This window comes from Eupeodes corollae, chromosome 1 (genome assembly GCF_945859685.1).
Source record: "Eupeodes corollae chromosome 1, idEupCoro1.1, whole genome shotgun sequence".
NCBI lineage: Eukaryota > Metazoa > Arthropoda > Insecta > Diptera > Syrphidae > Eupeodes > Eupeodes corollae.
The window spans coordinates 232282853-232310201 of record NC_079147.1 but is presented as its reverse complement, the minus strand read 5'-3'; the positions used below and the strand labels follow the sequence as shown (position 1 = coordinate 232310201).

At 33.6% G+C, this 27349-nt stretch overlaps 1 protein-coding gene and 1 long non-coding RNA gene across 2 annotated transcripts in view; one reads left to right on the top strand and one right to left on the bottom strand.

Moving 5' to 3' along the window:
- LOC129949206 (uncharacterized) overlaps window positions 1-27349 on the top strand; it is a 216881-nt gene that overhangs the window by 72195 nt on the left and 117337 nt on the right. The window lies entirely within an intron of this gene.
- LOC129939377 (uncharacterized) lies at window positions 15634-16431 on the bottom strand. Its single transcript, XR_008780538.1, has 3 exons — window positions 16413-16431; window positions 15870-15948; window positions 15634-15799 (listed from the first exon to the last, which is right to left on the bottom strand). It is a non-coding gene; the product is annotated as an uncharacterized LOC129939377 (long non-coding RNA).

Sequence of the window (27349 nt, the reverse complement as noted above, 5' to 3'; positions counted from 1 at the left end):
AAAATGTATCTTAATCACTGCTAGTTCATCAGGTGTAAAACTATAGTATTTATCTATTTTTCGCAGAGTTCATCAGGACACACGCTAGCCAAAGTCATTTTGTCTGGTTATATACCCTGAACTGAATCGTCCTAACATCCATGACATACAACACACAAAACCTAACGACTCTACACGCTAGTCTACATATATCCTGGTTTTGTCTCATCAAGTTGAATAAGAGAGAGTGGTTTTGAAAATTCCTGCGTTAACAATGTTGATATAAATTTTATACCTCGGTTAACAAATTGATGAAATTTAGTTGGAAAACAGACAGATTGATGAATGAAAGACTATGATGGAGGAGAATGAAATCCCCGGTAAAACCGAAATCGATTTAATAAAATGAAAATCATTATGTTGAAAGCATGCATTGAGGCGAGCGATGATTCAAACGCGCGTCGTTTTATTGGCTGATATCTATTTTGGGATTTGAATATTTTAAATCCAATTTCTAAAGTTCTTTCAGTGAGTAACAAAAACAGAAGATAAATCTATAGTCGGTGATTGCCGCTGCAATGAGGCAAATATAATGACTGATAACTTCTACCGATTACCCTATTAATAATCTTTTGGCATCTTTTCTTTGACGCACAGTAAAGGTTTTTTACATATAATCTACCTTGTTAGAAACAAAACTTTGACATTTTTCGATTAGTTTCACAAACTTTTTCCATTTTGTAACCAATACTTGAATTTTATAAACCTGCTGTGACGTACAAATTGTTATTCTGCTGAACAAATTTAAGATTAACTGAATTGGTCATGAAGTACCAGTATGGACATTTTGACACCGAAACCAACTCCGGAATAAATTCTAACATTTCATCTCTTTTAAAATCAACAAATTTACTGAGGAGAAGCCAATAGATTTACTTTGAGAAAGGCTGAGTTTTTTGGTTGACTCAATCCATTAATAGCGGCTTTTTGGATCAGTTAAGTACAGGGTTTTTCAACAGGGACGATACAAAAGTAGACAGCAAACGATGCCATATTTTTTGCCGTTCTTTTGACATTTTGCTTCAGTAAGGTTTCCCATTATTTCACGATGGAAAGATTTACGAGCCAGCAAAGAGTCGAAATTATAAAAATTTACAACCGAAATTCGGACTCAGTGGCCTCAATGTTAAGAGCGCTATACGTCCAATTTATGGTCGTCATAATCGTCCTAGCAGATGAACGTTCCAGTGAGACAAAGAAGTGCCCGTAGTGTCGAGAATATTGCCGCCGGTGAGAATTCAATTGCAGAAAGCCCAAATGTGGATCGCACACGTCGTTCTCGTCGTTCTCGTCGTTCTCGTAGTTGGGAAAGGATCTTGCCCTAAATACTTACAAGATTAAATTGACTGAAATTGATTGATTGAGATTTTCATCGAAAAATCAAGTTAAGCGATGAGGTTCATTTCTGGATGAATGGCTTCGTCAATAAACTAAATATTAGGTATTGGTCAGGCAGCAATCCACACTTACTCCGTGAGTCATAATTGTATCAACAAAAAAATACGGTTTGGTGCTGCTAATTGGCCGGCAGCGTCATTGGGCCGTACTTCTTCCGTGATGATCAAGACCGCCGTCTGGACTTCTGGAATAAAGAATTTCATTGATACCGTTTTTGTTTTATCTGAAAAACCTTTTGTAGCGCTCTTATTAAAAAACCCGATAGATTTGTTGAAAAAGGCTGAGGTACTTGGCCGAGTCAATCCATTAATAGGCTAATACTTGTTGAATTATAAACTCTATAGTGTCTTCTTGGATCATTTAGATGTGAGATTTGAAGCACCATAGCAGGAGTATTTTGACAAAAGTAAGATGTTTCCAATATTTTTCAAACTTCATTTGGACGATATAAGTTAATTATTTGTTTTGCGGCTCTGATAAAAAGAAAGATTTGATTCAACTAGCACTTCCCCGCTACTCTCAGTATCCTACCGCTGTTTGTGATGGTAGGTATACAAAGTTCAAAATTATTTTCAAGTGTACGCAACTTGGTTGTTAAACTTTACAATAACCTTTGACACTTACATTTCCATTGAAATTGAAGCCCGCATACTACGAGCAATGTTTTAAAATTTCATTTCTTAATAGAATAATTTTCTTTGAGGTAGCTAAATTTTGTGTGTATTAAATTTCGATATCAAAGAAATATCGTTATCGTCCTTAACATTTTTCTCTTTGAACTTGCGATAAGTAAGTTGTGTAAATAAAACTTAAACTTTCGATTATGTACCTATAGATACAGTGCGGTTCGAAAATTGTTGGTCAAACTTTTTGAATTTTGTGAAATGTGTTGAAATAGCAACATATTTTTTATGAGGCTTTATTTAATTGTGCAATTCAAATCGTTTCATGATACAATACGAATTTTGAGATTTTTCTAAGATGGTGACGGGAGCAAAAGGTGATTATACCGAAAAAGAGTTTATTTGGTACCTACCTCATTTATAAGAATTAAAGAAAAATACTTGGTGCAGTTTGTTTTTTTATTTTGTTCTTTTTGCTTCTCAGAAACGTGTTGTAACTTATTAGTACTATGTTAGACCTCGTTTTGCTTTTGTCATTTCTGCACATCGGTGAGACATTGAATATTTTTGCATGTGAATACCTGCAGTATCGTGTTCCAGGTCCGGGTAAGTAGTTTTGTTAACACATCAACCGACTCTGGACGCTTCTTCACAACATCAAATTTTATTAAAGACCAAATATTCTCAATTGTATTTAGATCTGGACTGTAGGGAGGCCAAATTAGTACATACTTTTTAAACTTAGAAATAAAACAAAAATATCATTGTTAGTCATAAAAGTTTTAACTTTGTTTAAAATTAATAAAAGTCAATCATTTTAAAAATAAAAACAAGTTCGTACTTACAATTTTGGCTGTATGGCAAGGAGCATTGTCCTATTGAAAATTGAAACTGCAAGTGTCCCCAAAAAGCACCGTGGCCTGCAATACATTTTTCAGGACTCGAATGCAAACTTTGACTATGGATTCTAGAAAGCTCATTTTACCTTTTTCTTCTCCATAGAAGCATCCTCACACGAATACACAATCAGTTTTTGGGGGGCATCCGACAAATCCAATCAAATCTTAGCCTTTCTTTAGGCTCTCTTTAACATATGAAGCGTGAGTTTTTAATCGTCCGAAAAGATGACATTGTTCCACATGTCTTGAGTCTAATCTAGGTGCTCCTGAGCAATCGTTTTTCTTTGACTCGTTTTAGAAAATCCGGCTTCAGTACCGGCTTGAGTGCTCTAATTCCAGCTTTTACGAGTCTTTTTCTCAGTGAACTTGACGAAATTACTTTGCCTGTAGCTCGACACAGATCGTTTTTAAGGTCCACCGAACTCCTGAACCGATTCCGACGATTGTACAACAACAACAAACGATCTTCCACTGGGGTCGTCTTTTTTGACATCCCAGAGCCTTTTTTTCTTCTAGAAGTCCCAGTCTCACGATATTTTTTCAAATTCCATGTCACAGTTTGTTGAGCAGTTTTTGGTTTTTTAGAAATTTCAGATGTTGTCAAATTAAGACCTGACAGATACCAAACTTATTTTTCCCATTTTTTTTTCCACAAAATCACTCAGGTTGGTATTGGACTACTCTCACTAGCCAAATGCAGCTCTTATTGATATAATAAGATGAACTTTTATACAGTCTTTAAATGACATGTTGCTACCTAAACAAAAGCCGTATCGTTCTCAAATTCCAAGAACTGATCTCGAAAATTGCGAACAGCACTGTATTATGTTAGTATTTTATTTTTTAATGAATGGAAGGTATTAAATTTTATCTTTAATAAAAGTTTCGTTCTTCTAAATGCAATTGTATATTACGTATTACTTAAAAAAATGTTTGAATGAGCAAAGAATTTTGTTTATGTTTATTTAATAATATGGTAACTAATACTATTATAAAAAATACGTCTTCTAATCAACTCAGACTCAAGTTGACGGAGGATTTTTTTCTAATATGATGCATGATGTCGCTGGCATAACTCAAGACTTTTATTTAAGTGCCGTTTTTCTTATCTATTTAATTCGAACATTGCTCCATGGGTGAAATGCAATAAGTTTCAACTTTTACTGGAAAACTTTGAGTACAGTACTGGAAATTACACTTTTTTTCACTTTAATTTACAATGTTTTTTAATACCTTAACAGTTTGTCAACTACATACTTTCTATTTTTTAATAGCGTTCCAAACTTCAAACAAATGAAAAAGTTTATATTTTTGTACAAGTGCTTGACAGCTTTAAGATTAAGAGCGTACATACCTTTTAATTATTAAACAAAACGTGTCGTCGTCGTTTAAATCTGCTAACTCGTAATAGCGCATTCTAACACTCTTAATATTATCAAAAGCATCTTTGTAAGCTTTGAGCTAAGGCTTTCCGATTGCTTAAGATAAGTGTTTGCTTCGTTTCCAGATTATTTACATAACGTCGATCCTTTACAGTTTTCACAAAAGAAAAGTCCAAAGGACTCGTTTCGCCAATCCGAGGCAGCCAATTGGCATGTCAAAAATTGCTGATATCATGATTTTGGAATTTTGGGTAAAGAAGATAGATTCTGAAAGGGGTTAATCCGTATCTTCAATTTTAGTTTGAAAATACGTGCTTCGCTTGAATTGGCTCCATTAGCGTTTATCGAAATATTGTACCTAGACTTATTTTCAAATAAAAATTATCCACTTCACAATCCGCACCAAACTTTCATTGTATGGGAATGCATTTACTTTCCAAATAAACGTGAGGGTTTTCCAATTTCTAGATGCAACGATTTTGTTTGTTTACGTAGCCAACGAAAAGTAATTTTTTCTACCGAAATCGTTATTAAAACCAAGCGAATAATTCAAGGTCTTTGTCAACAATTCTCTTCAGACTAGTGCGTAGAATATTGACTTGTTGGTAAAGACTCATTTCGGCAAAACTTTTTTTCAAAAACGGACTGGTTTTTACTTTGGATACAAGTTTTCAACATATCTGATCTTTGAAACTGACCTTTTGTCAAGATTTCGAGTGAGAAACAGATATCAATTCCAAATAAAGCCTAATATGAAAAGAAATCATTAGACCAATGAATGTCTCAATTTCTTAGTACATTCTAAGAACTATTTACATTTGTTAACTAATTTTTAATATCAGTATTTTTAACATTAGGTTTCTACCTTAAGTCAGCTTAAATCTGTATCTTTTTTATTTAAAGCTGACATTTTAAAATATTACGTTTCAAAAACATGCTTTAACAATAGATCGCAAGGTGATTCTAGCCCCTATCAAAGCTACACATGTACCGCTACCTGGCAACATTGATTTTTTTTGTATGTGTCGAAGCGTGTTTCAAAATTCAAAGTTCAACATTCATCAGTTCTTGTTTTTGTCGAAAATTGAAACCTCGACTCTTTGAAAATATAGCGGACAACGATGGCTAAAGGGCATCTTTGATAGTTTTCTAGCTGTGCATATTTGTTTTCTTTCAAAGCTTCTGTGCACGGATATTCAACATCAATGCTCACAAAACAAACACCGTTCATACACAAAAGAAAATCAATTGAACTTCAGATTCTTTGTACTATTTAAAAATACGTGCCCAACTGAAAAATTACACCGACAAATAGAAAAACAAAACAAAACCAAAACAACAATAGTTTTGTCTATAGGCCTGAAATGATATTTTGCTAGTACACGAGTTAAAACGAAACCTAAAAACTAAAAACAAATCAAGTATTTTCAAATTGATATCCATATCCGGAGGAAATTTCTGTCCATTTCAGTTGAATGATTTTATTATACGAAGGATTTTAGATTGTATTTCCTTCCTTTTTTTTTGTGTCCCAAAGCCAGATTGCTAAAGTCAATTTTCTAACCGTAATTCAACTTTGATAGTCGTTAAAATAAAAAGGAAAGTTGAAAAGATGGAAAAATCTAACAAAACACTTACACATATACACATTTGTACAATTTATGTATTTTTTATTTGACAACGTTCTTTATCTGTATGTCTCTATATACAGCTGCGGTCGCCAAAAAAGGACCCAAGAACATCGAATTTATGAAGTTGAAGAACTGATTGGGTTCCTTGAATATAAAATTATAAATAATTACACAAAAAACAAAGATTCCACAATCAATGCGTTTCATGGATGATTCGAATTTAGTTCAATTTAGACCTTTTAAAAATGTTGTAAGTGAAAAATAGCATCGTTTTCAAATCACATTCAACAAAATTAAAACTGAACCTTTTTTAATAAAATCCATACTTCCATTTATAAATTACAATGACTCTGCATAGAGTTTACAAGAGAATATCATCTAACAACATGAATCAATAACCCGGAGCTTTTAATGACCTCTTATAGTTACTTGGCTTGCACCGAAACATTTTCGTCTTAACGTCAAAATATTGCTCATCCCACGTTTTAAAATTTTAATTCTTAAAAAATATTTCCAACTATTCTATTCTATTTTTATGACTGCGACTGTATTTTTTAATTTAAATGAAGTTTGTGAAAGTTTCATACGTGAGTTGTCACAGATGTGAGAATTTTATGTTTAAAAAAATATATTTTCGTATCGAGTTAAGTAAGATACATTTTTGTTGATTTTCTTAATGTGGGGTTTCTCAAAATGTTAAGAAATACGCTCTCTTAAAATAGAACAAGACTTTATGGGTTTGACATTTAAACTTGAATTTAAAAGTGAAAAACCTTGAGTAACTTATTTTTAGCATAGGACACAGTTTCACGCGTAAATCGTCTCAAAAACACTTTTTCCAACACAACTCAAAATTTATAATTTTCTTTAATTGTAATTATATTTTGGTCAACATCAATTATTCATTTCTTCCAAGAATTAAAGTGATATAATAAATAAATATCCATAATTAGTTTTCCTTTTTATTTTATTTTTTGATTGCTTCTTTCATAAGTTCTTGAAAAATTTGTAGTAATAATTTTTTCTTGTATATTTTTGAAATTAGAAATCAGTGGTGTGGATTTAAGTTTCAACTTTCAAGTTCATAATATCACGTGCGTCGGTGGTTTGATTCTAGAAAAGGACAAAAATGAGACTATTCATCCCAAATTTTAAATGCAAAATAAGGTTAAATAAACCAAAGAAGAAAAACCTCAGATGATTGAAAAGTTTTGTCTATGAATAAAAATAATTTAATTGTTAATCTATTCTTCTTCGTGTTTGTTGAAAAAAGATGAACAAATATAAGAAACGATTTTAAAATAAGGATTTCCTTCTTACATTTTGAATAGCCAGCTATTTGGACAGCTGGCACTTTCAAGGCAGTTTTGACGTCTTAAAAGTTAAAACTTATACGTAACTAAAAATGGAATGTCGATTCCTCGTTGGTCTCTTGATTTAAACATTCTACACACGACATTACACAGTACTACTTGAAAACTTAAGGCTTTAAAAGTTCTCTTAATATAAGAATTCAAGCAGGTCTCTTCTTTTCAGGGTCATGGAAACGTTGATTAATTATCAGCTTAAGAAATATCTCGAAGAACGGAAGCTTCTTAATGACCGACAGTATGGCTTTCGTAGTAATAGGTCCACGTGTTATCTCATGGTTTATACCTCACGGAAGAGTTGAACAAATCTTAACATCGTTTTGGAGAAAGTTAGATTATTGGACTTGATATTTCAAAGGCATTTGATAGAGTTTGGCATCAAGCTCTCTTATTGAAAATGCATGCTTTTGTTATTGATAAAGCTCTTCTTAATTGGATTAGAAAATACCTTGCAAACCGTTTAATACAAGTTGTAAATTTTGAAACCCATAAAATAAATGCTGATGTCCCACAGGGGTCCGTTTTGTCTCCGAATCTCTTCCTCATATTCATAAAAGATCTCTTGTCTGCCACTTCGTATTATTAAACTGTTTTGGTGATGACAGTACCCTTAGCTTTTCATATTCGTTTCTAGATTCACATCCTTGTCCTTCGGATGTGGAACTTCAAAGGCGGCGTATGATAAGCTCATTTAATTCCCATCTCGACAGCATCGTCTTATGGGGAATTATAAAATTGAATGCTTCAAAAATTTATGCTACAAGATGCTTAGGATTTCTTAGACGGTGCAAGAAATCTTTCACCCCTTCTGATCTATAAAACCTCCGTCCAAAGCTTGAATATAATATATATAACAATCTGGACAGGTGCTTCTCAAACAAGTTTAAATCTCTTGGATATAATTCAAAAAAGTCTCTAAAGATGATAGGTGATAGAACTATAACCAAAACATGCCTTTTGTTGTTTTATCGATATTTTTACAAGCAATTTTCTGTCGAATTTTCTGCCAGTTGCATTCCGACCCTTAAACGTAATACGTGCACTTCTAGGAATAGTCATCAGTTTAACCTTGAGCTCATTTTTGAGATTCTTTCTTAAACCGCACATCAAGAATATCGAAAACTTGGACCCACACTGTTTTTCCCTCCCATTTTCATGTTTAGAACTTTAAGACCAATGTGTACTGGTACCTCTTCTAAAATCCTTCCTTATTTTCCTAACTGTGTTTAAATATAAACAAATAAAGGGTTTTAATAACCAATTGAGTGCCTGTTAAATATTAAGAACAAACAAATTAGGAGCAACTTCGGGTCTTTGCTAATTGGATCCAAACATTAAAAACACATTAAAGTATCTTTATTTTCATCGAAAATTTACCAACGTTGTCACTCAGAATTGCTGCATCTAGCACGCGGAAAATCCAAGAATGAATGGGCCATACAACTCCAGAAGGAGTGGGTGCTGAGATCTTCGCTGAATTAATCCACCTAGCTAAGCTGGTCAACGAACACTCGAATATCAGACGTAGTAGGTCAAGCAGAGAACACTTGTGTTACTTACCTCTGACCATGGTAGGTACACTTTTAGTGTTCTATCACCTCTAGGCACATCTGAACATCGTGTCACATCCCCAAATTGTTCGTGTAAAATTCTCCAGTTGAAGAAAGAGCTAATAAAAGAACCGTTTGGAAATACGAGAAAGCCAACTGGCATCTTCTTAATAATTATTTTTTTAATTATTAAATTACAGCAAAAAATACTGCAATGCCCAAATTTCGGTCGTACTGTCAAGTACAGAGATTCGTTCTTTAGTCGTACTATGCGAATGTGCCCTGCCACACTCTATCTTTCCCAGCCCATGTTTCCAATAAATTCTGTTACTTATTACACCTTTTCATTTTTTTCTTTTGGAGACATGTGAAATTATAAGGTTTGTGGCAATGCTCAAACATAGATGCAAGACCTTTAAGATGCAATTTGCAAATATCGAGGGCCTGCAGCCTAAAATGGTCATAGAATTTTGAATGTAAATCATATAGCGGTCATTTGATTTATATCCTTCTTCTATGTTAATAGAATTTTTTATGTGGGATAAATATCGTTCAAACTTTAAAATATATTTTTTTTTTTTGGAAAACAGAAAACAACCTAATCTTCAATTATTATTGATGCTTATTTTTCGAAATTCCTTAAATAACAATTTACTTTATTGTTAACAAATAAAAGATATGATGTTTAAAAGCCGTCAAGGGAAATGTGGGTGTGTGGTTCGCATCCCAACCTTTATTTTTTAAAGTGTAAATTATCGGCTGTAGAATCCTTTTTTATCTCAAATCGAAAAGCTCTGTAAAGAATAATCGTGTTTGAAATTGTTTTCGAATGTTTTTATTTTTTAATAATGATGAGTACGAAGTTCGTAAAATGTTTCTGTAGTTATTTTTTAACCAAAATTATTTGATAGAAAATAATTATTATTTACTCACCCTTAATTTTGTATATAAACCAAAAACGTGTACCTGTGAAATACAAGTTAATTTGAATATCTCGATTTAGTTTTTCCTAAAGATTTAGATACATGTTTTATGAATTAAATTTACTTACTCCAAGAAAAACACAAACAAACATTTCAAAAATTTAAGAAAATGATTTTTCTTATTAAATTATTTAATATTATCCTTCTTATGGCCATTGGCCACATTAACTTTTTTAAATCCCCTCAGGACCGTCTTAATTAATTATTCCTTGAATTAAATATATGCAAAGTGAAATTCTGTAAGTACGAGTACACGTAGCTATATACCAGAGCACAGTTAGAGGAAAACTTAATTTTTAAATGTTTTTCTTTTCCTTATACCAACTTTCCTTCCTGCCATCATTTTACCTATGTATGTAATTAACAGTTAGCTAGCATACACTTTTTATATAGGCGTACCGGATTTTTAATTTTTCTCATCATTAATAACCTTACTGCCAGCAGCTGAGTAAGGAAGCTTTCTCACAAAAATAATAATAAACAAACAAAAATAATTAATTTACGTATACTGTAGGAGTGTTGCCTACGGTCACACACAAGGCTTCCATTAAAATGTTCGTCCTTGCAATAAGGAAGATTATGAAACTGTGAAGACGAAGTCAATAGCAGGCATCACTAAAATAAATTTGTTAATAAAATACTTTATACATATACAATTTATATGTAGTACGTCCTTGCGCCGCAGAAGGCTGATTTTAAGATCCCTTTAGCCATCAGTGAATATTTATATACCACGAATTCCTGCAGTGAAAAATAAAGAGGTATTACATCAATTTGTGTGTGAAAGTAAATATAAATTTAATTAAATTAAATATAAAAGGGGGAATTTCATATTTAATGTGTTGAGTAGGGTAAAACTAATCTATTTGAAGTTACGAGACGATTTACGTATAATGAAAATATTTGACAGAAATTAAGCAACCAAAAGATAACAACGAAATCTTTAAAAAAGGCAGTGTAATTATTCGACCAACAGAGTTAGTAAAAATTTTGTAACTTTGTTTTTGGAGAATTTGTCAATTCCTCGCAAGAGGCAGTACCCGTGCAGGGATCAAACCCACGACCTCTGGCAAGACAGTCCAACGCACTTTTTGTTGTTTTAAATTCATTTTTATTAATTCATTCTTTAACTTATCTTAAAGCTAGCCTAATTATCCATAACTTGCAACTAACTTAATGGTCCCAACGGACACTCTAAGTTAAACTATAACACTAACTACTAATGCCTTTCGGCCCTAACATCTATTTTACTTCATTTTAAATTTAATTTATTTTTGTATTTATTAGAAAAATAAAAAAAAAACTAATATCAAGATCCTTTTTATAATTTTACTTAAAAACTACTTAAAATAAGGTCCTTAATATATAAAACTTAAATCTAAGCTAAACTACCTATTTTACCTATAAACTACTTAAAACTAAAACAACCAAAGCAGCAAATCTAACGTTTTTTGTTTTTCTATTTTATTGTCTTTTTTTAGTTTTTTTAAATTTTGTTTTCTTTTTTTTTATATTCCATGTTTTTTTTTAATTTTTTTATGCCACTATGCCTATTCTATTTAAAACTAAACCCTAAAACTATAAAACAATTATGTAAGCGGGCCAAGGCTTAAAACCCCATCCCTACTACCCAATATCAAGTGCCGATTGAAGCCACTAAAACTGGTTCTCCTGCTTCACCCTATCAGTTCGGTTCCGTTCGGACACAGCCCTACCGAAGGAGCTCTGCTCCGCCTTGTCCCATGACGTCCCGATTGTAGGGGAGTCGCCTATCCACGGTTCTTCGTCTGACGTGGTAGATTAACAGAACTCCCAATCAATTGCTCTTGCAATGTGACCTCGAACGAGTTTTATCAAGAAATTGTCAATTCTGTTGATTTGAGCCCCGTTTATAGGACCTAGTTGGAAAAGTAATAACATAAAAAGATTCGGCTGTTCGATATTACCCGGTACAGCGTCGTAAACACTGCCGCTCGAACACCCTAAACTTCTCCATCTGGGAAGGGGCAACGTTGAACCACACAGGACAACCATAAGCGATCATTGGCCGTATGAGGGCCATGTAGCAAATTACCTTCACTCTGGGGTCAAGCCGACTGCTAAAAAACAGCCGTTTCGTCAGAGCGAAGGATCCTCGGCCCTGATCAGAGCAGCATTTATATGTCTGTCGAAATATAAATACTGATCTAACCAGATACCGAGGTACTTCACTACACTTTTGCTCGCTAATGGCTGCCCGTGAAGATCAACGATGACCATCTTGCGCCAATTCTTACACGTATCCCTCGTGGCCCTAGCCAACGGAGTCCGGAACAGAATTGTCTCCGACTTCTGGACATTTACTTTCAGTTTCCAGTCTTCGCAATATCGCTGAATCTTGTCGAAATCACGTTGCAAGAGAATTCTAATAACCTCAACCTTTCGGGCCATTCTGTACGCAATTAGATCGTCTCGGTGTACGCAATTGCCTTTGTAAGACTTCCTATCAGATCGCTGGTGTAAATGCTGAAGAGAATCGGCGAAGACCATTTTTAATTGAGAATGTTGTGGTAGAAGTTACATTGCCACTTTTGACAACAAACCTTCTACCGTTAAGCATATCATAAAGTACATATATACAACAATGGCTTGCTTGTGCCAAGTCTGCTCAGTTTTAGGTAAAGACCCCCTAACCATACGGTGTCAAAGGCCTTTTCCAAATCAACCAGAACAGCACCTGTGCATTGTTGTTTTGATTTATTCCATTGGATATCAGAAACGAGTTTAGACGCAGCATGAATTGTGTCATGACCCGACTTGAACCCAAACTGTTTATCCGGAATTATTTTGTTGTCCGTAGCCCACTTAGTCAGAGCCATATTAATGATCTTTTCGAAAACTTTGCTGATTCTCGAAAGAAGACTTATCGACCGATTATTTGTTGGTTTAAGTTGTCCTTTCCCTTTTTCGGGAGACGATGAACCACAGCGGTCTTCCAATGCATTGGATAATATGCATTATTCAGTGCATTGTTGAAGAGTATGGCGTAAATGTCAATTGCAGCGCACTAACCATCATGCCACGGGTACTACTAGTAGGATTTTATATCGTTCATTTAGAGCAATATCGTCTTAATTTAAAATGTAACATTAAAGAATTTGTTTTTGCGATTAACATATTAAAAAAGGACAAAAGGGTAATAAGAAAGGACTCTCGTGTCGAAGAGATATCGTTGCTAATTTTAATGAAAAACTAAAGTAAATTGATGTCAAAAACGAAAAATGTTGCTTTTTAACGATATTGTAGTAAATCATATTCTAAAAATATGCTAGAATGCGACCCACACTGATAACTTTCCATCCAGTCTGTTGATTTGTCTTGCTTAAAATTTTTTAAGTTTTCCGTGTTTTGTTAAAAAAGTTGTCAATTGAATTAAAAAAAGAAATTCAAATAATAAAATTTTTAATTCTTTATAAAAAAAAATTGCCAACACGATTTCTATAAAAATGTTACCGAATGTTGAATACAGTTTAACTTATAAGACACAATTAGTTTAAAGCCAAAATCTTAATTTTGAAAAGATATTTGAGCCGAAAATGAATTTTTACCAACTTTTACACATTTTTTTAGCTTTTTTATATTTTATAAATAAAAAAAAAACTGTCTCTATTCTGAAAATTTTACTGAATGTTGACATCAATATTTTTTATAACACAAAATAAGTTTGGAGCCAATATCTTTAGTTTTTAAAAAGATATTTGAGTCGAAAATGAAATTTAACCAACTTTTAATAATGACTTGTTTAGGTTATTATTTTTAATAAAACAAATTGTCTATTTATTATTCCTCAAAATTTTACTGAATGTTGACAACAGTATTGAGACACATTATGTTTAAAGCCAAAATCTCAAATTTTTTAAAAGACATTTGTGTCGAAAATGAATTTTTACCAACTTTTTATAATGACTTGTTTAGGTTTTTATTTTGTATAAAAAAAATATTTTGTATAAATAAAAAAAATACTGTCAATTTAAACTTTCTCAAAATTTTACTGAATGTTGAAAACAATATTTCTTATAAGCTTAAATTAGTTGGAAGCATAATCTCAAAAGTTTTGAAAAGATATTTGAGCCGAAAACCAATTTTTTCCAACTTTTATTAAGTTGTTTTGTTTAGGTTGTTATTTCTTATAACAAAACTGTCAATACGGTTGTTCCAAAATTTTACTGAATGTTTATAAAAATATTGTGTATAAGATAAATTTAGCTTATAGTCAGTATCTCAAGTTTTTGAAAAGATATTTGACTCGGAAAATGATTTTTACCAACTTCAAGCAATGTTTTTTTTAAGTTTTTATTTTTTATAAAAAAAACAGTAGGTAGTCTGAATTTTTTTCAAAATTTTATTAAATGTAGACAACAATAATTTTATAAAACAAAATTAGTTTGAAGCCAAAAACTCAATTTTTTTTAAAGATATTTGAGTCGAAAATCAATTTTTGTTCTTAGGTTTTAATTTATTATAAGAAAATACTGTAAATTTATTTTTTTCAAAAATATTATTAAATGTTGAAAACAATTTTTTTATGAAATAAAATTAGTTTGGAGGTAATATCTTGAACTTTTGAAAAGATATTCAAGTCGAAAATCAATTTAACCTTATTTTTGTAGGCTTTTATTTTTGATAAAAAACTTTGTCAAGTATGGCTTGTCCCCAATACTATTAAAAATTAAAAAAAAAAAAACCGTTCATTGGATTTTGTTTCCAAAAATATATTTGTCTTTTATCACGTTACAAGTTAAATGATCAAGTGTTATTGAATCGTGAAATATTATGGGTTAGCCAAAATGTTTACCTTTTTTCTTAATTTGTATGTTAAAAAACCACCTACTAATTCTTGAAGAGTCCTTTCTGCATTTTTTTGCTTTATTATCTTTGTAACAAAATTAATTTGAAGTCAATATTTTTACTGGTTCTTGAGCTATGGACGAAGAAAAAAAGGTTGCGCACGCATGCACAGACATCTTTCTAAAAACCTTTTATTTAAACTCGATGGACCTTGAAACGTCAAGAAATATCACAATTTTTAATTCGACAAATCGTATTGATTACAATAACTTTGTGTTTGAAGTTTTAAACTTTGCTTTCTGTATCGATTAGGCTTTAAAACATAAAGATCTAAACAGCTGCTTGGCCCCAAGTTGTATGATCTCATCCCAAGGCTGAAACCACTGTCACTTACATCTGCTTCAAAATACACCCCAAAATAATCGTATGTGTTTTGAGATACGCGTGCTTTTGTCGAAACCTCAAAGTCAAATTTAAATTTTGTATGGTGCCTAAAAATATTCATTAACACAATTTATTGCTGGGAATGAAATGTCCCTGGAGAAAGTGTTAAAGAATGGTTTCATTGAAAAAGCTCTACAAATGTTTGGGAGTTCTTCAAATTGTTCAAAGACAATCGAGAAAGTGACAAAACACTAGGCAGAGCCAAGACGACTATCATTATCAATTGATGAAATAAATTGTTGTTTAAAAGTCCGAGACTTTTCTCACCTTTTTGCTATATTGGAAGGATTAGTACAAATATTTTTGAGTAACCATTTGAGCTTTTTATAAGTAAAATCTCCATTGAAGTCTGCAAAAGTTATTCTCTCGCTTAAAACCCGAATCATAGTATTCACTTGATTTAGAATCTTGCTTATTTTTTTCTAAATTCTTTATCAGTTGCAGTTTCTTCATTTTGTCTTGGAACTTTTCTCTATAAATTCAGAACTTTTTTTACATGATACGACTTTTATTTATTTATTATAAAAAAAAACTTTTATCATTGTTTACAAAACAAAGAAAAAACAATTATTACTCTTTAAGGAAAAGCTTTGCATAGTTAGTATCTGGTGAGGCTGCTGCCATATATCCTCCAATCGAAAGGATTACAATACCTGTTGAGAAAAATGTTTATAAAATGCAATTAATACTCAAATATTCTAAATAAAAGTTAATGACACAGACCGATACAAATCTCTAATAATAAAGACGACTGCATTCTTGTAAGACTGTAAGTAAGTAAGTAAGTACTCTACTGATGTGACTGAAAAGAAAACTAAAGGTTTAAATAATAAACTCCCTCCTTTTTTAGTTTTAAAATTTGTTTATCATAAGTCACGATATAATAAAAGTTAAAGCTATTTTATATTTCACGATTTCTTGATGATTCCGTAAAACTAAGTGAATGACTAATGAACATGTTTTGTTTTTGATAAACAATTTATTTATTAAATTAGCTTTGAGAACTGAGTTAAAAAATTCAGTGCATTGTTTATCGTTCCATTTTTACTAATGGCGTAGTTTTTACTTGTCTTATATGAAAAATAACTCTCCTAAAGTGCTCGAAATATCGGGCAATAAAAATGAAACCATGAAGTTTAATGTTTTTATACATTATAAATCATTATTTAGTCAACTTCTAGGGTTCTTCTTTCAGAACCGTAAACTTTGCAAAGACCAAATCAAAACCACGACTTTGGAAGAAAAAGAAAATTATTTAACTTTAACCTTCACTTGCAGAGTGACACAAAATCTAAATCTCAATGGGAGCTATAGTTGGCTCTGGTTTGTCGAAATCAATTTTAACTTTTCACTTGTTTCATTGACTAAATTATTGTGTGTTCTTCAAAATTGGCCTCAAGGATTTCAAAAAGTTACTACATGAATAAGAAAGAAACAATTTCTCTCTGATAACCAGGCTCGCATGTCGTCATATTTATGCGTAAAGTGCGTTTGCGTGTAAATTTACCAAAAATCAACCCACACATACACTTAAAAACATCAAAAATACACTCACAAAAACCCAAAAATAGGAACACCATTATTTCCAATAAACAAACAGGGCACGTATATCTGGAAAATACGGCTCCGCAGTCCGCATCCACATTGTGATAACGTGTAAAGTATATTATTAGGAGAAAGAAAAAGAAAAGAAAGGAAAGAATGAGAGAAACACAGAAAACAAAAAACAATGTCAGAGAATAAAAACCAACCGACGACGTACATGTCCTTGAAAGCACACCTCCGCGCGCCTCGCCATCACGCCATGCTTAGGGTTTCTTGTCGGTTTCTATTTTTAGAAATATTCCTCTCCCAGGGATGACCCCCCTAAACTCGGTCCATTTCCTCCTTTCTAATTCTTGTTCTCCATTATCCTTTTTTTATTTTTCTGTCTTTCCATTTTCGTTGTTTATTATTTTTTCTAATAAGATTGTGTTGTTCTTCCATTTTTGTGTGTGTTGCCTCCTTAATTTAGTCTTTCTTTTTTTTTTTTGGTTGTTTCTTTTTAAGTCAGGGAGCTGGTGAGGATATGAGGCTTTTGAATTTTATTACCATCACTATTCAAACGGGACCAGGTAGTTAAAAATAAGATAAAAATGGTAGTTGAACTATATATACGAGTCCTTAAATATATTTGTGTATGAATTAATTAAGCAAGTTACAAATTTTGATGTCGGTAAAATGGCTTTACTTAATATTTTTAAGTGCAGTCCAGGGATTGCTATGAAAATGTAATTTTCAATTTAATGCAATTTTTAGGGGTTGTTTATATTGTCTCTAGGGATACGCCTTGCAAGGATGCTAAATAAAAATTATATTATTGGACTATAAGGTCAAAGTTTTCGACGTCATTAAATTGCATTGTTTAATTGTTTATATATTTTTTTATTTTGTATTTAGTAAAATACTCTATAATTTCTGCTTTAAAAATTTAAATAAAATTTCTATCAATTTTAAATAAAGTATCGTTTCATTTTCTTACTCTAGTTTTTCTTTAGTTCAAAATTCTAAATTAATAAAGAACTTTTTCAATTGAAAATGAAAAAATCACACACCATAAAAGCAAAAGCCATTTACGAGTAAATCAATAAATTCATGATGTCATCAACTCAACTCATTAAATATTTAAAGCTTGCACTATGTTAATTACAAGAGGAGAACATTTAAATACTAGCGACTGCAGACCAATTTGGATTTTCATATTGGATTCATATTGCCACCAGCTCCTTAAGAAATAATGACTCCTTGTTTTCTTGAAGTAATTATTTTATTGTTCGTTTGTTTCTCGCTGTTTCATTGTTGTCATTGTGCCGCGTCACAATGAGTTTTAAATTAAAATAAAAGCTGAAAGACACCCTTATATTGACTTAGATTAAGTTGAGTATTCGAAATTTCTTAAAAAATCTATTTATTAATAATGAACGAAAGTCTACACTTTTGATAATTGAGTTGAATGTGCTTTTTTTAGGGTAGCAAAATAACTCTAATTAATGAAGTTTGATTTGAACCGATGCTAATTATTTTAAATGCATTGATTTTTCCTTCCACAGTCCTTTAATTGTATTTAAGTTTTACTTGAAATCGAGATTTTAATAAAACATGACATTATACAACGAACGGTAGAAAAGCCATGGGTCTTCCGATTCCGTCAGTCTGTCTGTCTGTCCGTGCCCCAACTGCCCAAACCATCAGGACGACTGACCTCAATTTTGAAAATAAAGGTTTTAGAGCCGATTCACTCCTTTTCTTCAAACTAAAAAAGAGGATGGGATACGACCCACACTGATAACTTCCCATCCCGTCTGTTGATTTGTTTTGCTTAAATGTTTGTAGGTTTTCGTGTTGTGTTAAAAAAAGTTTTCAATTGAATTATTCTAAAAAATTTCAAAATTACCAACAATATTTTGCATATAGTGAAAAAGTTTGATTTCGAAATCTATTTTTGCTAACGAGATTTTTAGTCGTTAACCAATTTTTAAAAATTTTAGTAGCATTTCTTAAACGTTCTTATTTCTAAAATAAATTAAAACAAATTGGACGAACGAAATTAATTTGAAGTCAATATCTTCTATTGTTCACGAGATATCGAGAACATAACATCATTGTTTACCAAATGTGCGTACTATTTTTTGTAAATTTTATTTTTTGTTTAAGAAAAAGCGGACTGTTGGATTTTTATAAAAAAATATCGGAAACAATATTTACTGTAAAGTAAAATAAGTTTGAAGCCAATATTTTTAATTTCTGAAAAGCTATTTAAGTCGAAAGTAAATTTTTAATAAGTTTAGGGATTGTTTTTCCAGGTTTTTATTTTTTGTAAAAAAAAACTGTCAATTCGATTTTTCTCAGAATTGTATTGAAGGTTGAAAACAATATTTCTTTGAGTTAAAATTAGTTGGATGGAAGCACAATCTCATTTTTTTTAAAAAGATATTTGAGTCAAAAATAAATGTTTACCTATTTTTATAAATTTTATTCTAAGTTTTCATTTTTTGTAAGAAAACTGTCAATTAGATTTTGCTCAAAATTTTACCGAATTTTAGCAACAATTTTTTTTTAAATAAAAGTTGTAGCCAATTACTCAAAGTTTTGAAAAGATTTTTGATTCGAAAATCAATTTTTACCAACTTTGAGTACTGTTTTATAAGTTTTTATTTTGTATTAAAAAAACTGTCAACTCGATTTTTCTCAAAATTTTACCAGATGTTAAAAACGTTATTTTTGTTACTGCGTTATATATATAATATAAAATTTAATTCAAGTCTCAAGCGTATTGGTTCGTAAGATATTTAGGTTTAATCAAAATGTTCGACTTTTTTTAAACTGCTATGTTATAAAAAAACCACCCACGCAGTTTTCATGCAAGCAATTTCTGCATTATAATCTGTATACAAACAATTATTTGAAGTCGATATCTCTACTGGTTCTTAAGCTATGGACAACGTAAAAACGTAGGGAATGTACAAACGTACATACACGCACGCCCAGACATCTCTCTAAAAATATTTTATATTGACTCTAGGGACCTTGTAACGTCGAGAAATTTCAAAATTTTCAGTTAAAAAAAATCGGACCTTTTCCAATAACTTCCTATGGGAGGTGAAAATGACATCAGTCGTTATACATTTTTTTTGATCAAAATTGAAAATATGAATTTTCTGAAAAACAAACCGATAGACTTTTTGTAAATTTTGTTTTCTTAATTTGGCTCGAGAAGTGTCACCCCATAAAACCGTTATTTTGTTCTTAAGTTTTTTCAAGAACTAATGAATCAACCAACAAGCGTCTCCACCCAGCTCGGTCAATAGCTTGCTGTCTCTAGTTTCGCACGCCAAGTTGGTTGAGGTCCTCTCCCACCTGACGCGGTCTTCTACTACTGCGCCGTTCTTCGGGATTGGATTCAAAGACCTTCCGGGCTGGAGCGTTGTTGTCCATTCGCTCTACATGACCTAGCCATCTAAGCCGTTGGACTTTAATTCTGCTAACTAGCTCAGTGTTGCTGTACAGCCCGTACAGTTCGTCGTTTTATCTTCTCCTCCATTCTCCATCTATGCGTACGGGACCAAAAATCACCCGAAGAATTTTTCTCTCGAAGCATCCTAAGACGCTCTCATCTTTCTTTGACAGGGTCCAGGCCTCATCGCCATAAATGAGAACCGGGGTGATGAGTATCTTAAAGATGGTGATTTTACATGCTCGAGAGAGGATTTTACTTCTCAATTGCTTTCTAAGTCCAAAGAAGCAGCAATTTGACAGAGTTATTCTTCGTTTAATTTCAGCGCTGGTGTCGTTGTCTGTGTTAATATCGGTGCCCATGTAGACAAAGTCCTTCACTACCTCAAAGTTATAGCTGTCCATGGTGACGTTTTGTCTAAGACGTCGTCGTTCAGTGTCCTTTTTTGATGACAGCATATACTTGGTCTTGCCCTCATTGACCACTAAACCCATCTTTTTCGCTTCCGTCGCAGTGCTCAAAAACGCTCCACTGACATCACGCTTTGATCTTCCAATTATGTCAATATCATCTCCGTATCCGAGTAATTGGATGGATCTTTGGAAGATTGTGCCTCTAGTGTTGACGGTTGAGTTTTGCACAATTCTTTCCAGAACGATGTTGAAGAAGTCGCATGACAGTGCATCGCCTTGTCTAAAACCTTTTTTGACATCGAATGCATCGGTAAGATCTTTTCCTACCTTGATAGAGCAGCGTGCATTCTCCATCGTCATTCTGCACAAACGGATAAGTTTGATAGGGATGCCAAAACTAGACATTGCTTTGTAGAACTCTTCCAAGTTCTGCCGTAGTGTGAATATTTGGTCGATAGTGGACTTTCCTGGTCTGAAGCCACACTAATAAGGACCAATGTTAAGGAGACTGATGCCTCTGTAGTTAGCCTAATTTACAGTGTCTCCTTTTTGTTTGTATATAGGGTAAACTATCCTGAGATGCTTTCTTCCGACCATATTTTGCAGATGAGTTGATGCATGCTCCCTACCAAGTCATCGCCTGCTTTGAATAGTTCGGCAGTGATTCCTTCAGCTCCAGCAACTTTGTTTGACTTAAGTTTGGATATAGCTATCTTCACTTCGTCAAGGTCTGGTAGGCGGAAATGTTGATCTGCGTTGCCGAGGTTGAGTAGTTCTTTCTCCTTTAGAGTGGAATTCAGTTTGTCATCGCCGTTATATAATTTGGAGAAGTGGTCTTTCCATATTCTCAACATAGACTGCGGTTCTACTACGATGTTTCCCTGATTATTATTACAGGCTTCAATTCGTGCTGGTACCCTTGGGAGGTTTTTTTTACCTTTTGGAAAAATTTACTAACCTAATTCCTGTTGTGACATCCCTCTTTCTCCTCGATCGCGCGCTTCTCATACTCCCTTTTTTTCCATCTCTCCTCTTCTGCTCGTAGAGCAGCTCTGGTCGTTGGGCCGGCAGTATAGGACTCCTTAAGTGGTTGTTAGAGACTCGATCGGAAAAGGACATGGCAGTCTCTTGCGATTGTAGCCGTCTAATGTCGAATCTTCTCACACTAATTCCTTGTTTTGGCTTGGATCGGCATATCCGTAGCCGTACCTTGGCTACAACGAGGTAGTGGTCCGAGTCAATGTTAGACCCTCGGAAAGTTCGGACATCCTTTATTCTGGAGAAGTGTCGTGACCAGAGCGTCTCGCCCCGCAGCGAAATCAATCAGCCTGAATCTGTTGTGGGAGGTGGTGTCGTGCAGGCAGTTTCTCCCGATTGTGCCACCAAAGGTGTCTTCTCTTCCTGGCTTGGCGTTAAAATCTCCTGATAATCTTAATGTCATAGCCAGCGCACTGCTCATAAGTCTTGTCCAAGAGCTCGAAGAATATGTCTTTGGTGTCTTCATCTTTCTCCTCTGTTGGGGCATGCGCGCATATGAGGCTTATGTTGGCGAATTAAGCCTTGCTGCAGACTGTCATGATGCGCTCGCTCACACTGTTGAAACTCAAGACTTTTTGCTTGAGTCTAGTTCCAACAACAAATCCACACCCAAATAGACGCTGTCTTTGTTCTCGGTAACAGCCGCCCGCCGCGCCGTAGTATACATGGCAGTCTTTTAGTTTGCGTTTGCCCGGTCTATCCCTTCGCTCTTCTTGGATGGCGGTAATATATGCTTTGCAGCAGTTTTGGACTTCCGCTAATTGTTCGGCTTTGTCTATCTATATTTTGGTTTTCTGAGTAATAAAAAAATCAATATCTTCACAAGAAGGCCATCTCAACATATGTTCCTGAAATTAACCATTGACTTGAACATATCCCGTCGTACTACTCATCAGTGGTATGACAAATTAGTCTTTGATGAAGTGACATCTAGGGAAGATAATCCTAGAAGTGGTCACCCGACAACTAGTAGAATGGAATCAGCCGAGCTTTATCTACAATGTACATCATTCTAAAAAATGATTTTTAATTCCACTTAAGACTTTTTTAAACTTATATTAAAATCTAAATCTAAAATACTTATTGGATTTGTACAATTTGTATCAGTTAGTCAACCACTGGCCCCAGGGAAAGGACGACAGTTCTGTGTTTACCATCTTTCGTAAAATGTAAGCTTTGTAAGTATAGGTAAACCATAGCTTCTTGCGTTTGCTCACAAGGTGAGAATATTCTCAGTGCTGTTCTAAGCTGTGCCTTTTTTAAAAATTATGAATTGATCAGTATCATTCATCATCGAGCTGCACTGATTTATCTTACGTGCTAACACATGGAGGTGCAAGTAAGCACTTCTTCCTTCCAGATTGCAGACAAGCATATAGCATCCCAACATCTACACGTAAGCCAGTTTGACTCCCACTTAGCGGTACAGCAGCAATATTCTAAGTTCTCATTTATTTTTGAGCCATTCATTTTAATTTGTCCACCAGTTTCATTATCGTGCCTCGCTGGCCAGCCGAAAAGGTGCTTCAAAGAGTCAAGATTTGCTGCCTGTGACTTAAGTTGCTCCATTTTTGAAGTGAGTTTTACCAGTATATTATGTAATGGATAAGTTCTTACTCTTGTTAAAAACTGCAATTCAAAATGCAACATTTTGTTGGGAAACGCTAACAACCCTAAAAATATCATTGAAGCCCGATAAAACGTTATTTTTAACTTAACTAATAAACTTAAATGTCCTCAACTTACTTGTTTTCTTAAGGTGGCGCTACAGTCCTGTGTGAACTAGGGCCTCACCCAACAACACTCGTGTCTTCAACATTTTACTAAATTATTTAAAATTTCAATCAACTCAACTCAAAAATATATTTGTCTTAAATCTCTCTATAGAATGATGAAGAATGAAAGCTCAACAAAATTCCAAATAACTTAATGCATTATAAAATGTTCATATAAAATAATCCATCAACTATAAAATTAGAATTTATTCATTTTCCACTTTTGCCGTCTTCATTTTGAGTACGAAATTATACCATTACCCGCCCTCTCTGTTGCAACTAGGTATAAAAGATCCAATATATTTCTATTCTTATCACCATCATCAAAAGTTGCTACACTTTTCTACTCTATACACACACACACACCCTCAATTAACCCCTAAAAGCACACTTAAACGTCAATTACCTCTCAAATAACTCAACTCAAAGAATAAAACAAAAACTTAACTCCGTCGCAGGTAAAAACTAAATCTCTGAAAATTTTATTCGAAAACCCAGAAAAAGAAATAAAATACTATTAATAGAATTTCACTATACCCAAATAACAACCCCCAACCCCAATTCAAAACGACAACGTTTTCCATCAGAAGCCTAATCGACGGAGGAGGGGAAGGGGCGTAGGGTAGAGGCAAACTATAGAAAGAAAAGAAAATATAACAAACTATAAAGCTCAAAAAGAAAACAAAAAAAAACCAACAAAAATAGTTACGTATACGCCCTGGTGAATGATGATATTATTATAGAATTTCATTCAATAAAGAGGCTATATAAAATATTTCGAAATAAAATTGTTGTTGTTGTTGTCGGCGCTGCACTCTCAACTTTTCGAATAAGGATACATATTTTTGTAGTTATAAATAAAACAAAGTATCGATCAGTTTTCGTGCGAATAAACACACAAAACCGTTAAACCAAATATACCTACCTATAAAAATCTACCAGTAGACTAAAAAGGATAAGGCAAAAATTAAAATGAGAAAAGCACACAGCCGCGGACATAACATCACAATCACAACTATGGAAAAATCGAAATAAATCTTTACCAACCGCCATCACCAGCGCTAGAGCCAGAGCCCGAGCCCGCCCGCGCCTGGTCCGAAACAGTTCCAATACTAACGAATTTCGAACCCATTGTCCTTTCAATACACTTCCACATTCATGTGGAAAATAACCTGTTGTATCATTTTTAATGTTGTTGTGTCTAACGTATCAGAGAGAGATAACTGTATGTATTTGGATGAAAGATAGTCGTTGTCGAAAAGTGACATATTTGGATGTTAACTATGATTGTACTGTAAGGGGCTTGAGTTCAATCTAAAAATCTACCAAAAATATTTTCGAAAGTAAATTCAATGAGGACTCGAAGGCAAAACAACCAAGAAGGATAATGACAACAACGACGAAAACAGTAAGCTCGAAAAGGTGATGTTAGTTTTATTGGGTTTGTCGCGTCGAACGCCGTGTCACGATGTCGTGACGGTTGACCTGATGATAGTGTCGATGACGATGACGGTGACAGTTGGTCGGGTGGAAATAGTAGCGATATGGTAGTGTCATAATAATTTCCAAGTGGAATTCCAGAATTTCACGGAAGTGCTTACAAGTGAAGAGCTAAAGACATATCTATGTCAAGTATTGCTCCTTGTCGGTGTCGTCCTCGTCGTCGGTTTTGTTGTCGTTGGTTTAGCGATGAGCGACGTCCATGTCGGTTGTTGTTGTTGGCGGCAACGGCGACGGCGACGTCAAAACCGAGGACAACGACAACGACGACAACTACGAAGGCGACAACGAGTTATATACCATGCACTCTTCTTCGATGAGATTTAGGTTGATGGGCCTTGCAATGTGTTGTTAGCCGGAAATATTCGTTGTCTGAGCTTTTCACAAGAACAAGAGAAAAGCAAAGAAGAGCAGAAAAGCAAAAGAAAAAGCTACAGAAAAAGAGATTTATAGCCACGATGTTCTAATTTAAGGATTTCCATTGGAAAAAAAGCACAAGAGGAGGATTCCTTTCCTTATTTCCTATGGACACGACGACATATGAGTGGGTAAAGTAGATGTATGCTCCATCTCCTGCTCCTTTTATAAGGAAGCAAAGATGGATATGGCTGCCTGACTGACTGGCTGGCTGGTCGGCTGGTTGGTTGGCTGGATAGCTGGGTTCCTAGATTCAGCTTACTACTGCAGTCTAAGTGGGTCGTTTGATGATGGTTACGAAGACAATACTGCTGATTATGATGATGATGATCATGATCATGATAATGATGATGATGATGATTTAGATTATGATGATTGGTGTTGCCAATCTCAAGTGTATATAATATATTCTTCTTGAGTGTGGGCTTCGGTCTTTTAAATGGTTTCGTAATAACTCAATTCAAATTGGATTGTATATCAGCTTCGTTCCTTCATATCTTAAAGGGTTATCTATGGTATTATATCACCCTTCAAAAAACAATATTAAAATGGGAACTTAGATTTTTGTACAAGTGTAGGAGTTTGTTGCATTGCATTGACTCAGAAATTTACTAACAAAGAATAAAACAATTTTTTGTTCGATAATCATAAAGTTATGGTTGAATACCTGAACTCGTCAGGAAAATCAAAGCTGTAAAGTTTATCGCCCTTAAGCTTTTAAACAAATTCATATCTGGTGGATGGAAATATTTGGATGTACACAAAAAATATAGGTAGCTTCAATTCTCATTCAAAAGGTTGTGTAACCACTTCAAAAACTTGTTTAAAACAGTTTTGAAGTTTTTCCCATTTCTAAATTTCAAATGTGAATTGAAATATTTGTATATACACTTCTCAAAAGTAAGTGCTTTCTACGTCCTTTAAATTTAACAGTGCACTCATTCAATTTATCTGATGTATAGCCTCATATGGGGACCCTAAAAATATACTTTTTATTTTGTATGGACTCGTAAACTACTTAACCGATTTTTATCAAATTTCTAAACCGTGTACAGTTTGATTCAACTTGAAAGATAGGATAGCAACATTATTTTATTATCAATTATTTTTCCATTATTTGACAATCACTATTGTCTGTTAGCTCTTAACGATAAATTGAGGCATCTGTTGAGGGCAATGAATAAGTGTTCAATAGATGGCGGTTTTGTCAAACTCCCAAATGTTTTATATAAGTAACAATTTAATACCATAACCACTTTGCATCCACTAAGAACTATGCAAGATTAAGTTTTAAACTTTTGTCAGGTGATTTCCGCCATACTTTACCAGTTATACCGCGCTCTACTTTTGGGTATGAGACTAATGCATGTTTAAAACAATCATTCTTATGGCGATCAATTTTCAATCAGCAGATGTAGATTTTTTGATGGAGTTAGTTTTGAAAAGAAAGAATATTCTGGAAAACAAAAACACTGACATTGGAAAGAAAAAGCCGCGGCACGGGATTCCATTGCAAATGAATTCAATTCGAAGAGTGGATCCAATGCGACAACTTAAGCAAAAGAGCAAAAAACAAATTCAGCTTTAGAAAAAAGAAAATTGTACGAAACTAGTGGTGGTTGCCAAGAAATTGTAATGGATTCTGTAGAAAAAGCTATTTTGGAAATTCTTGGGGACCAGGCCCAAGGACTTTCGTCTGTTTACGTCTGCGACATTATAAATACAATTTTTTTATCGTTACATGGACTTTTTTTTTGACAGGGGGAAATCTTCAAAAGACACTTGGCAGTATTCGACACCAAGTAGTGTGGGACTTTTAACCACTAAAACCACCTCTTCATCAGGACCAATCTTGAAGGATCGACTTCCGAATTTTCTTTCTTAATTTTGTACAATCACTTTGGGGGAAGTTTAAACTTTTAATTCTTTCCCATGTTGTTTTTAGACCATAAGCTCATGAGGCTTGGTTCTTCTTAATCTCCGAACATGGTTCCTTATATTCAAGACGACTCTATTTCAGAATTAGTTTGACTTTGCAGTCTCTGGTTGTGCGATACAGCGTATTTT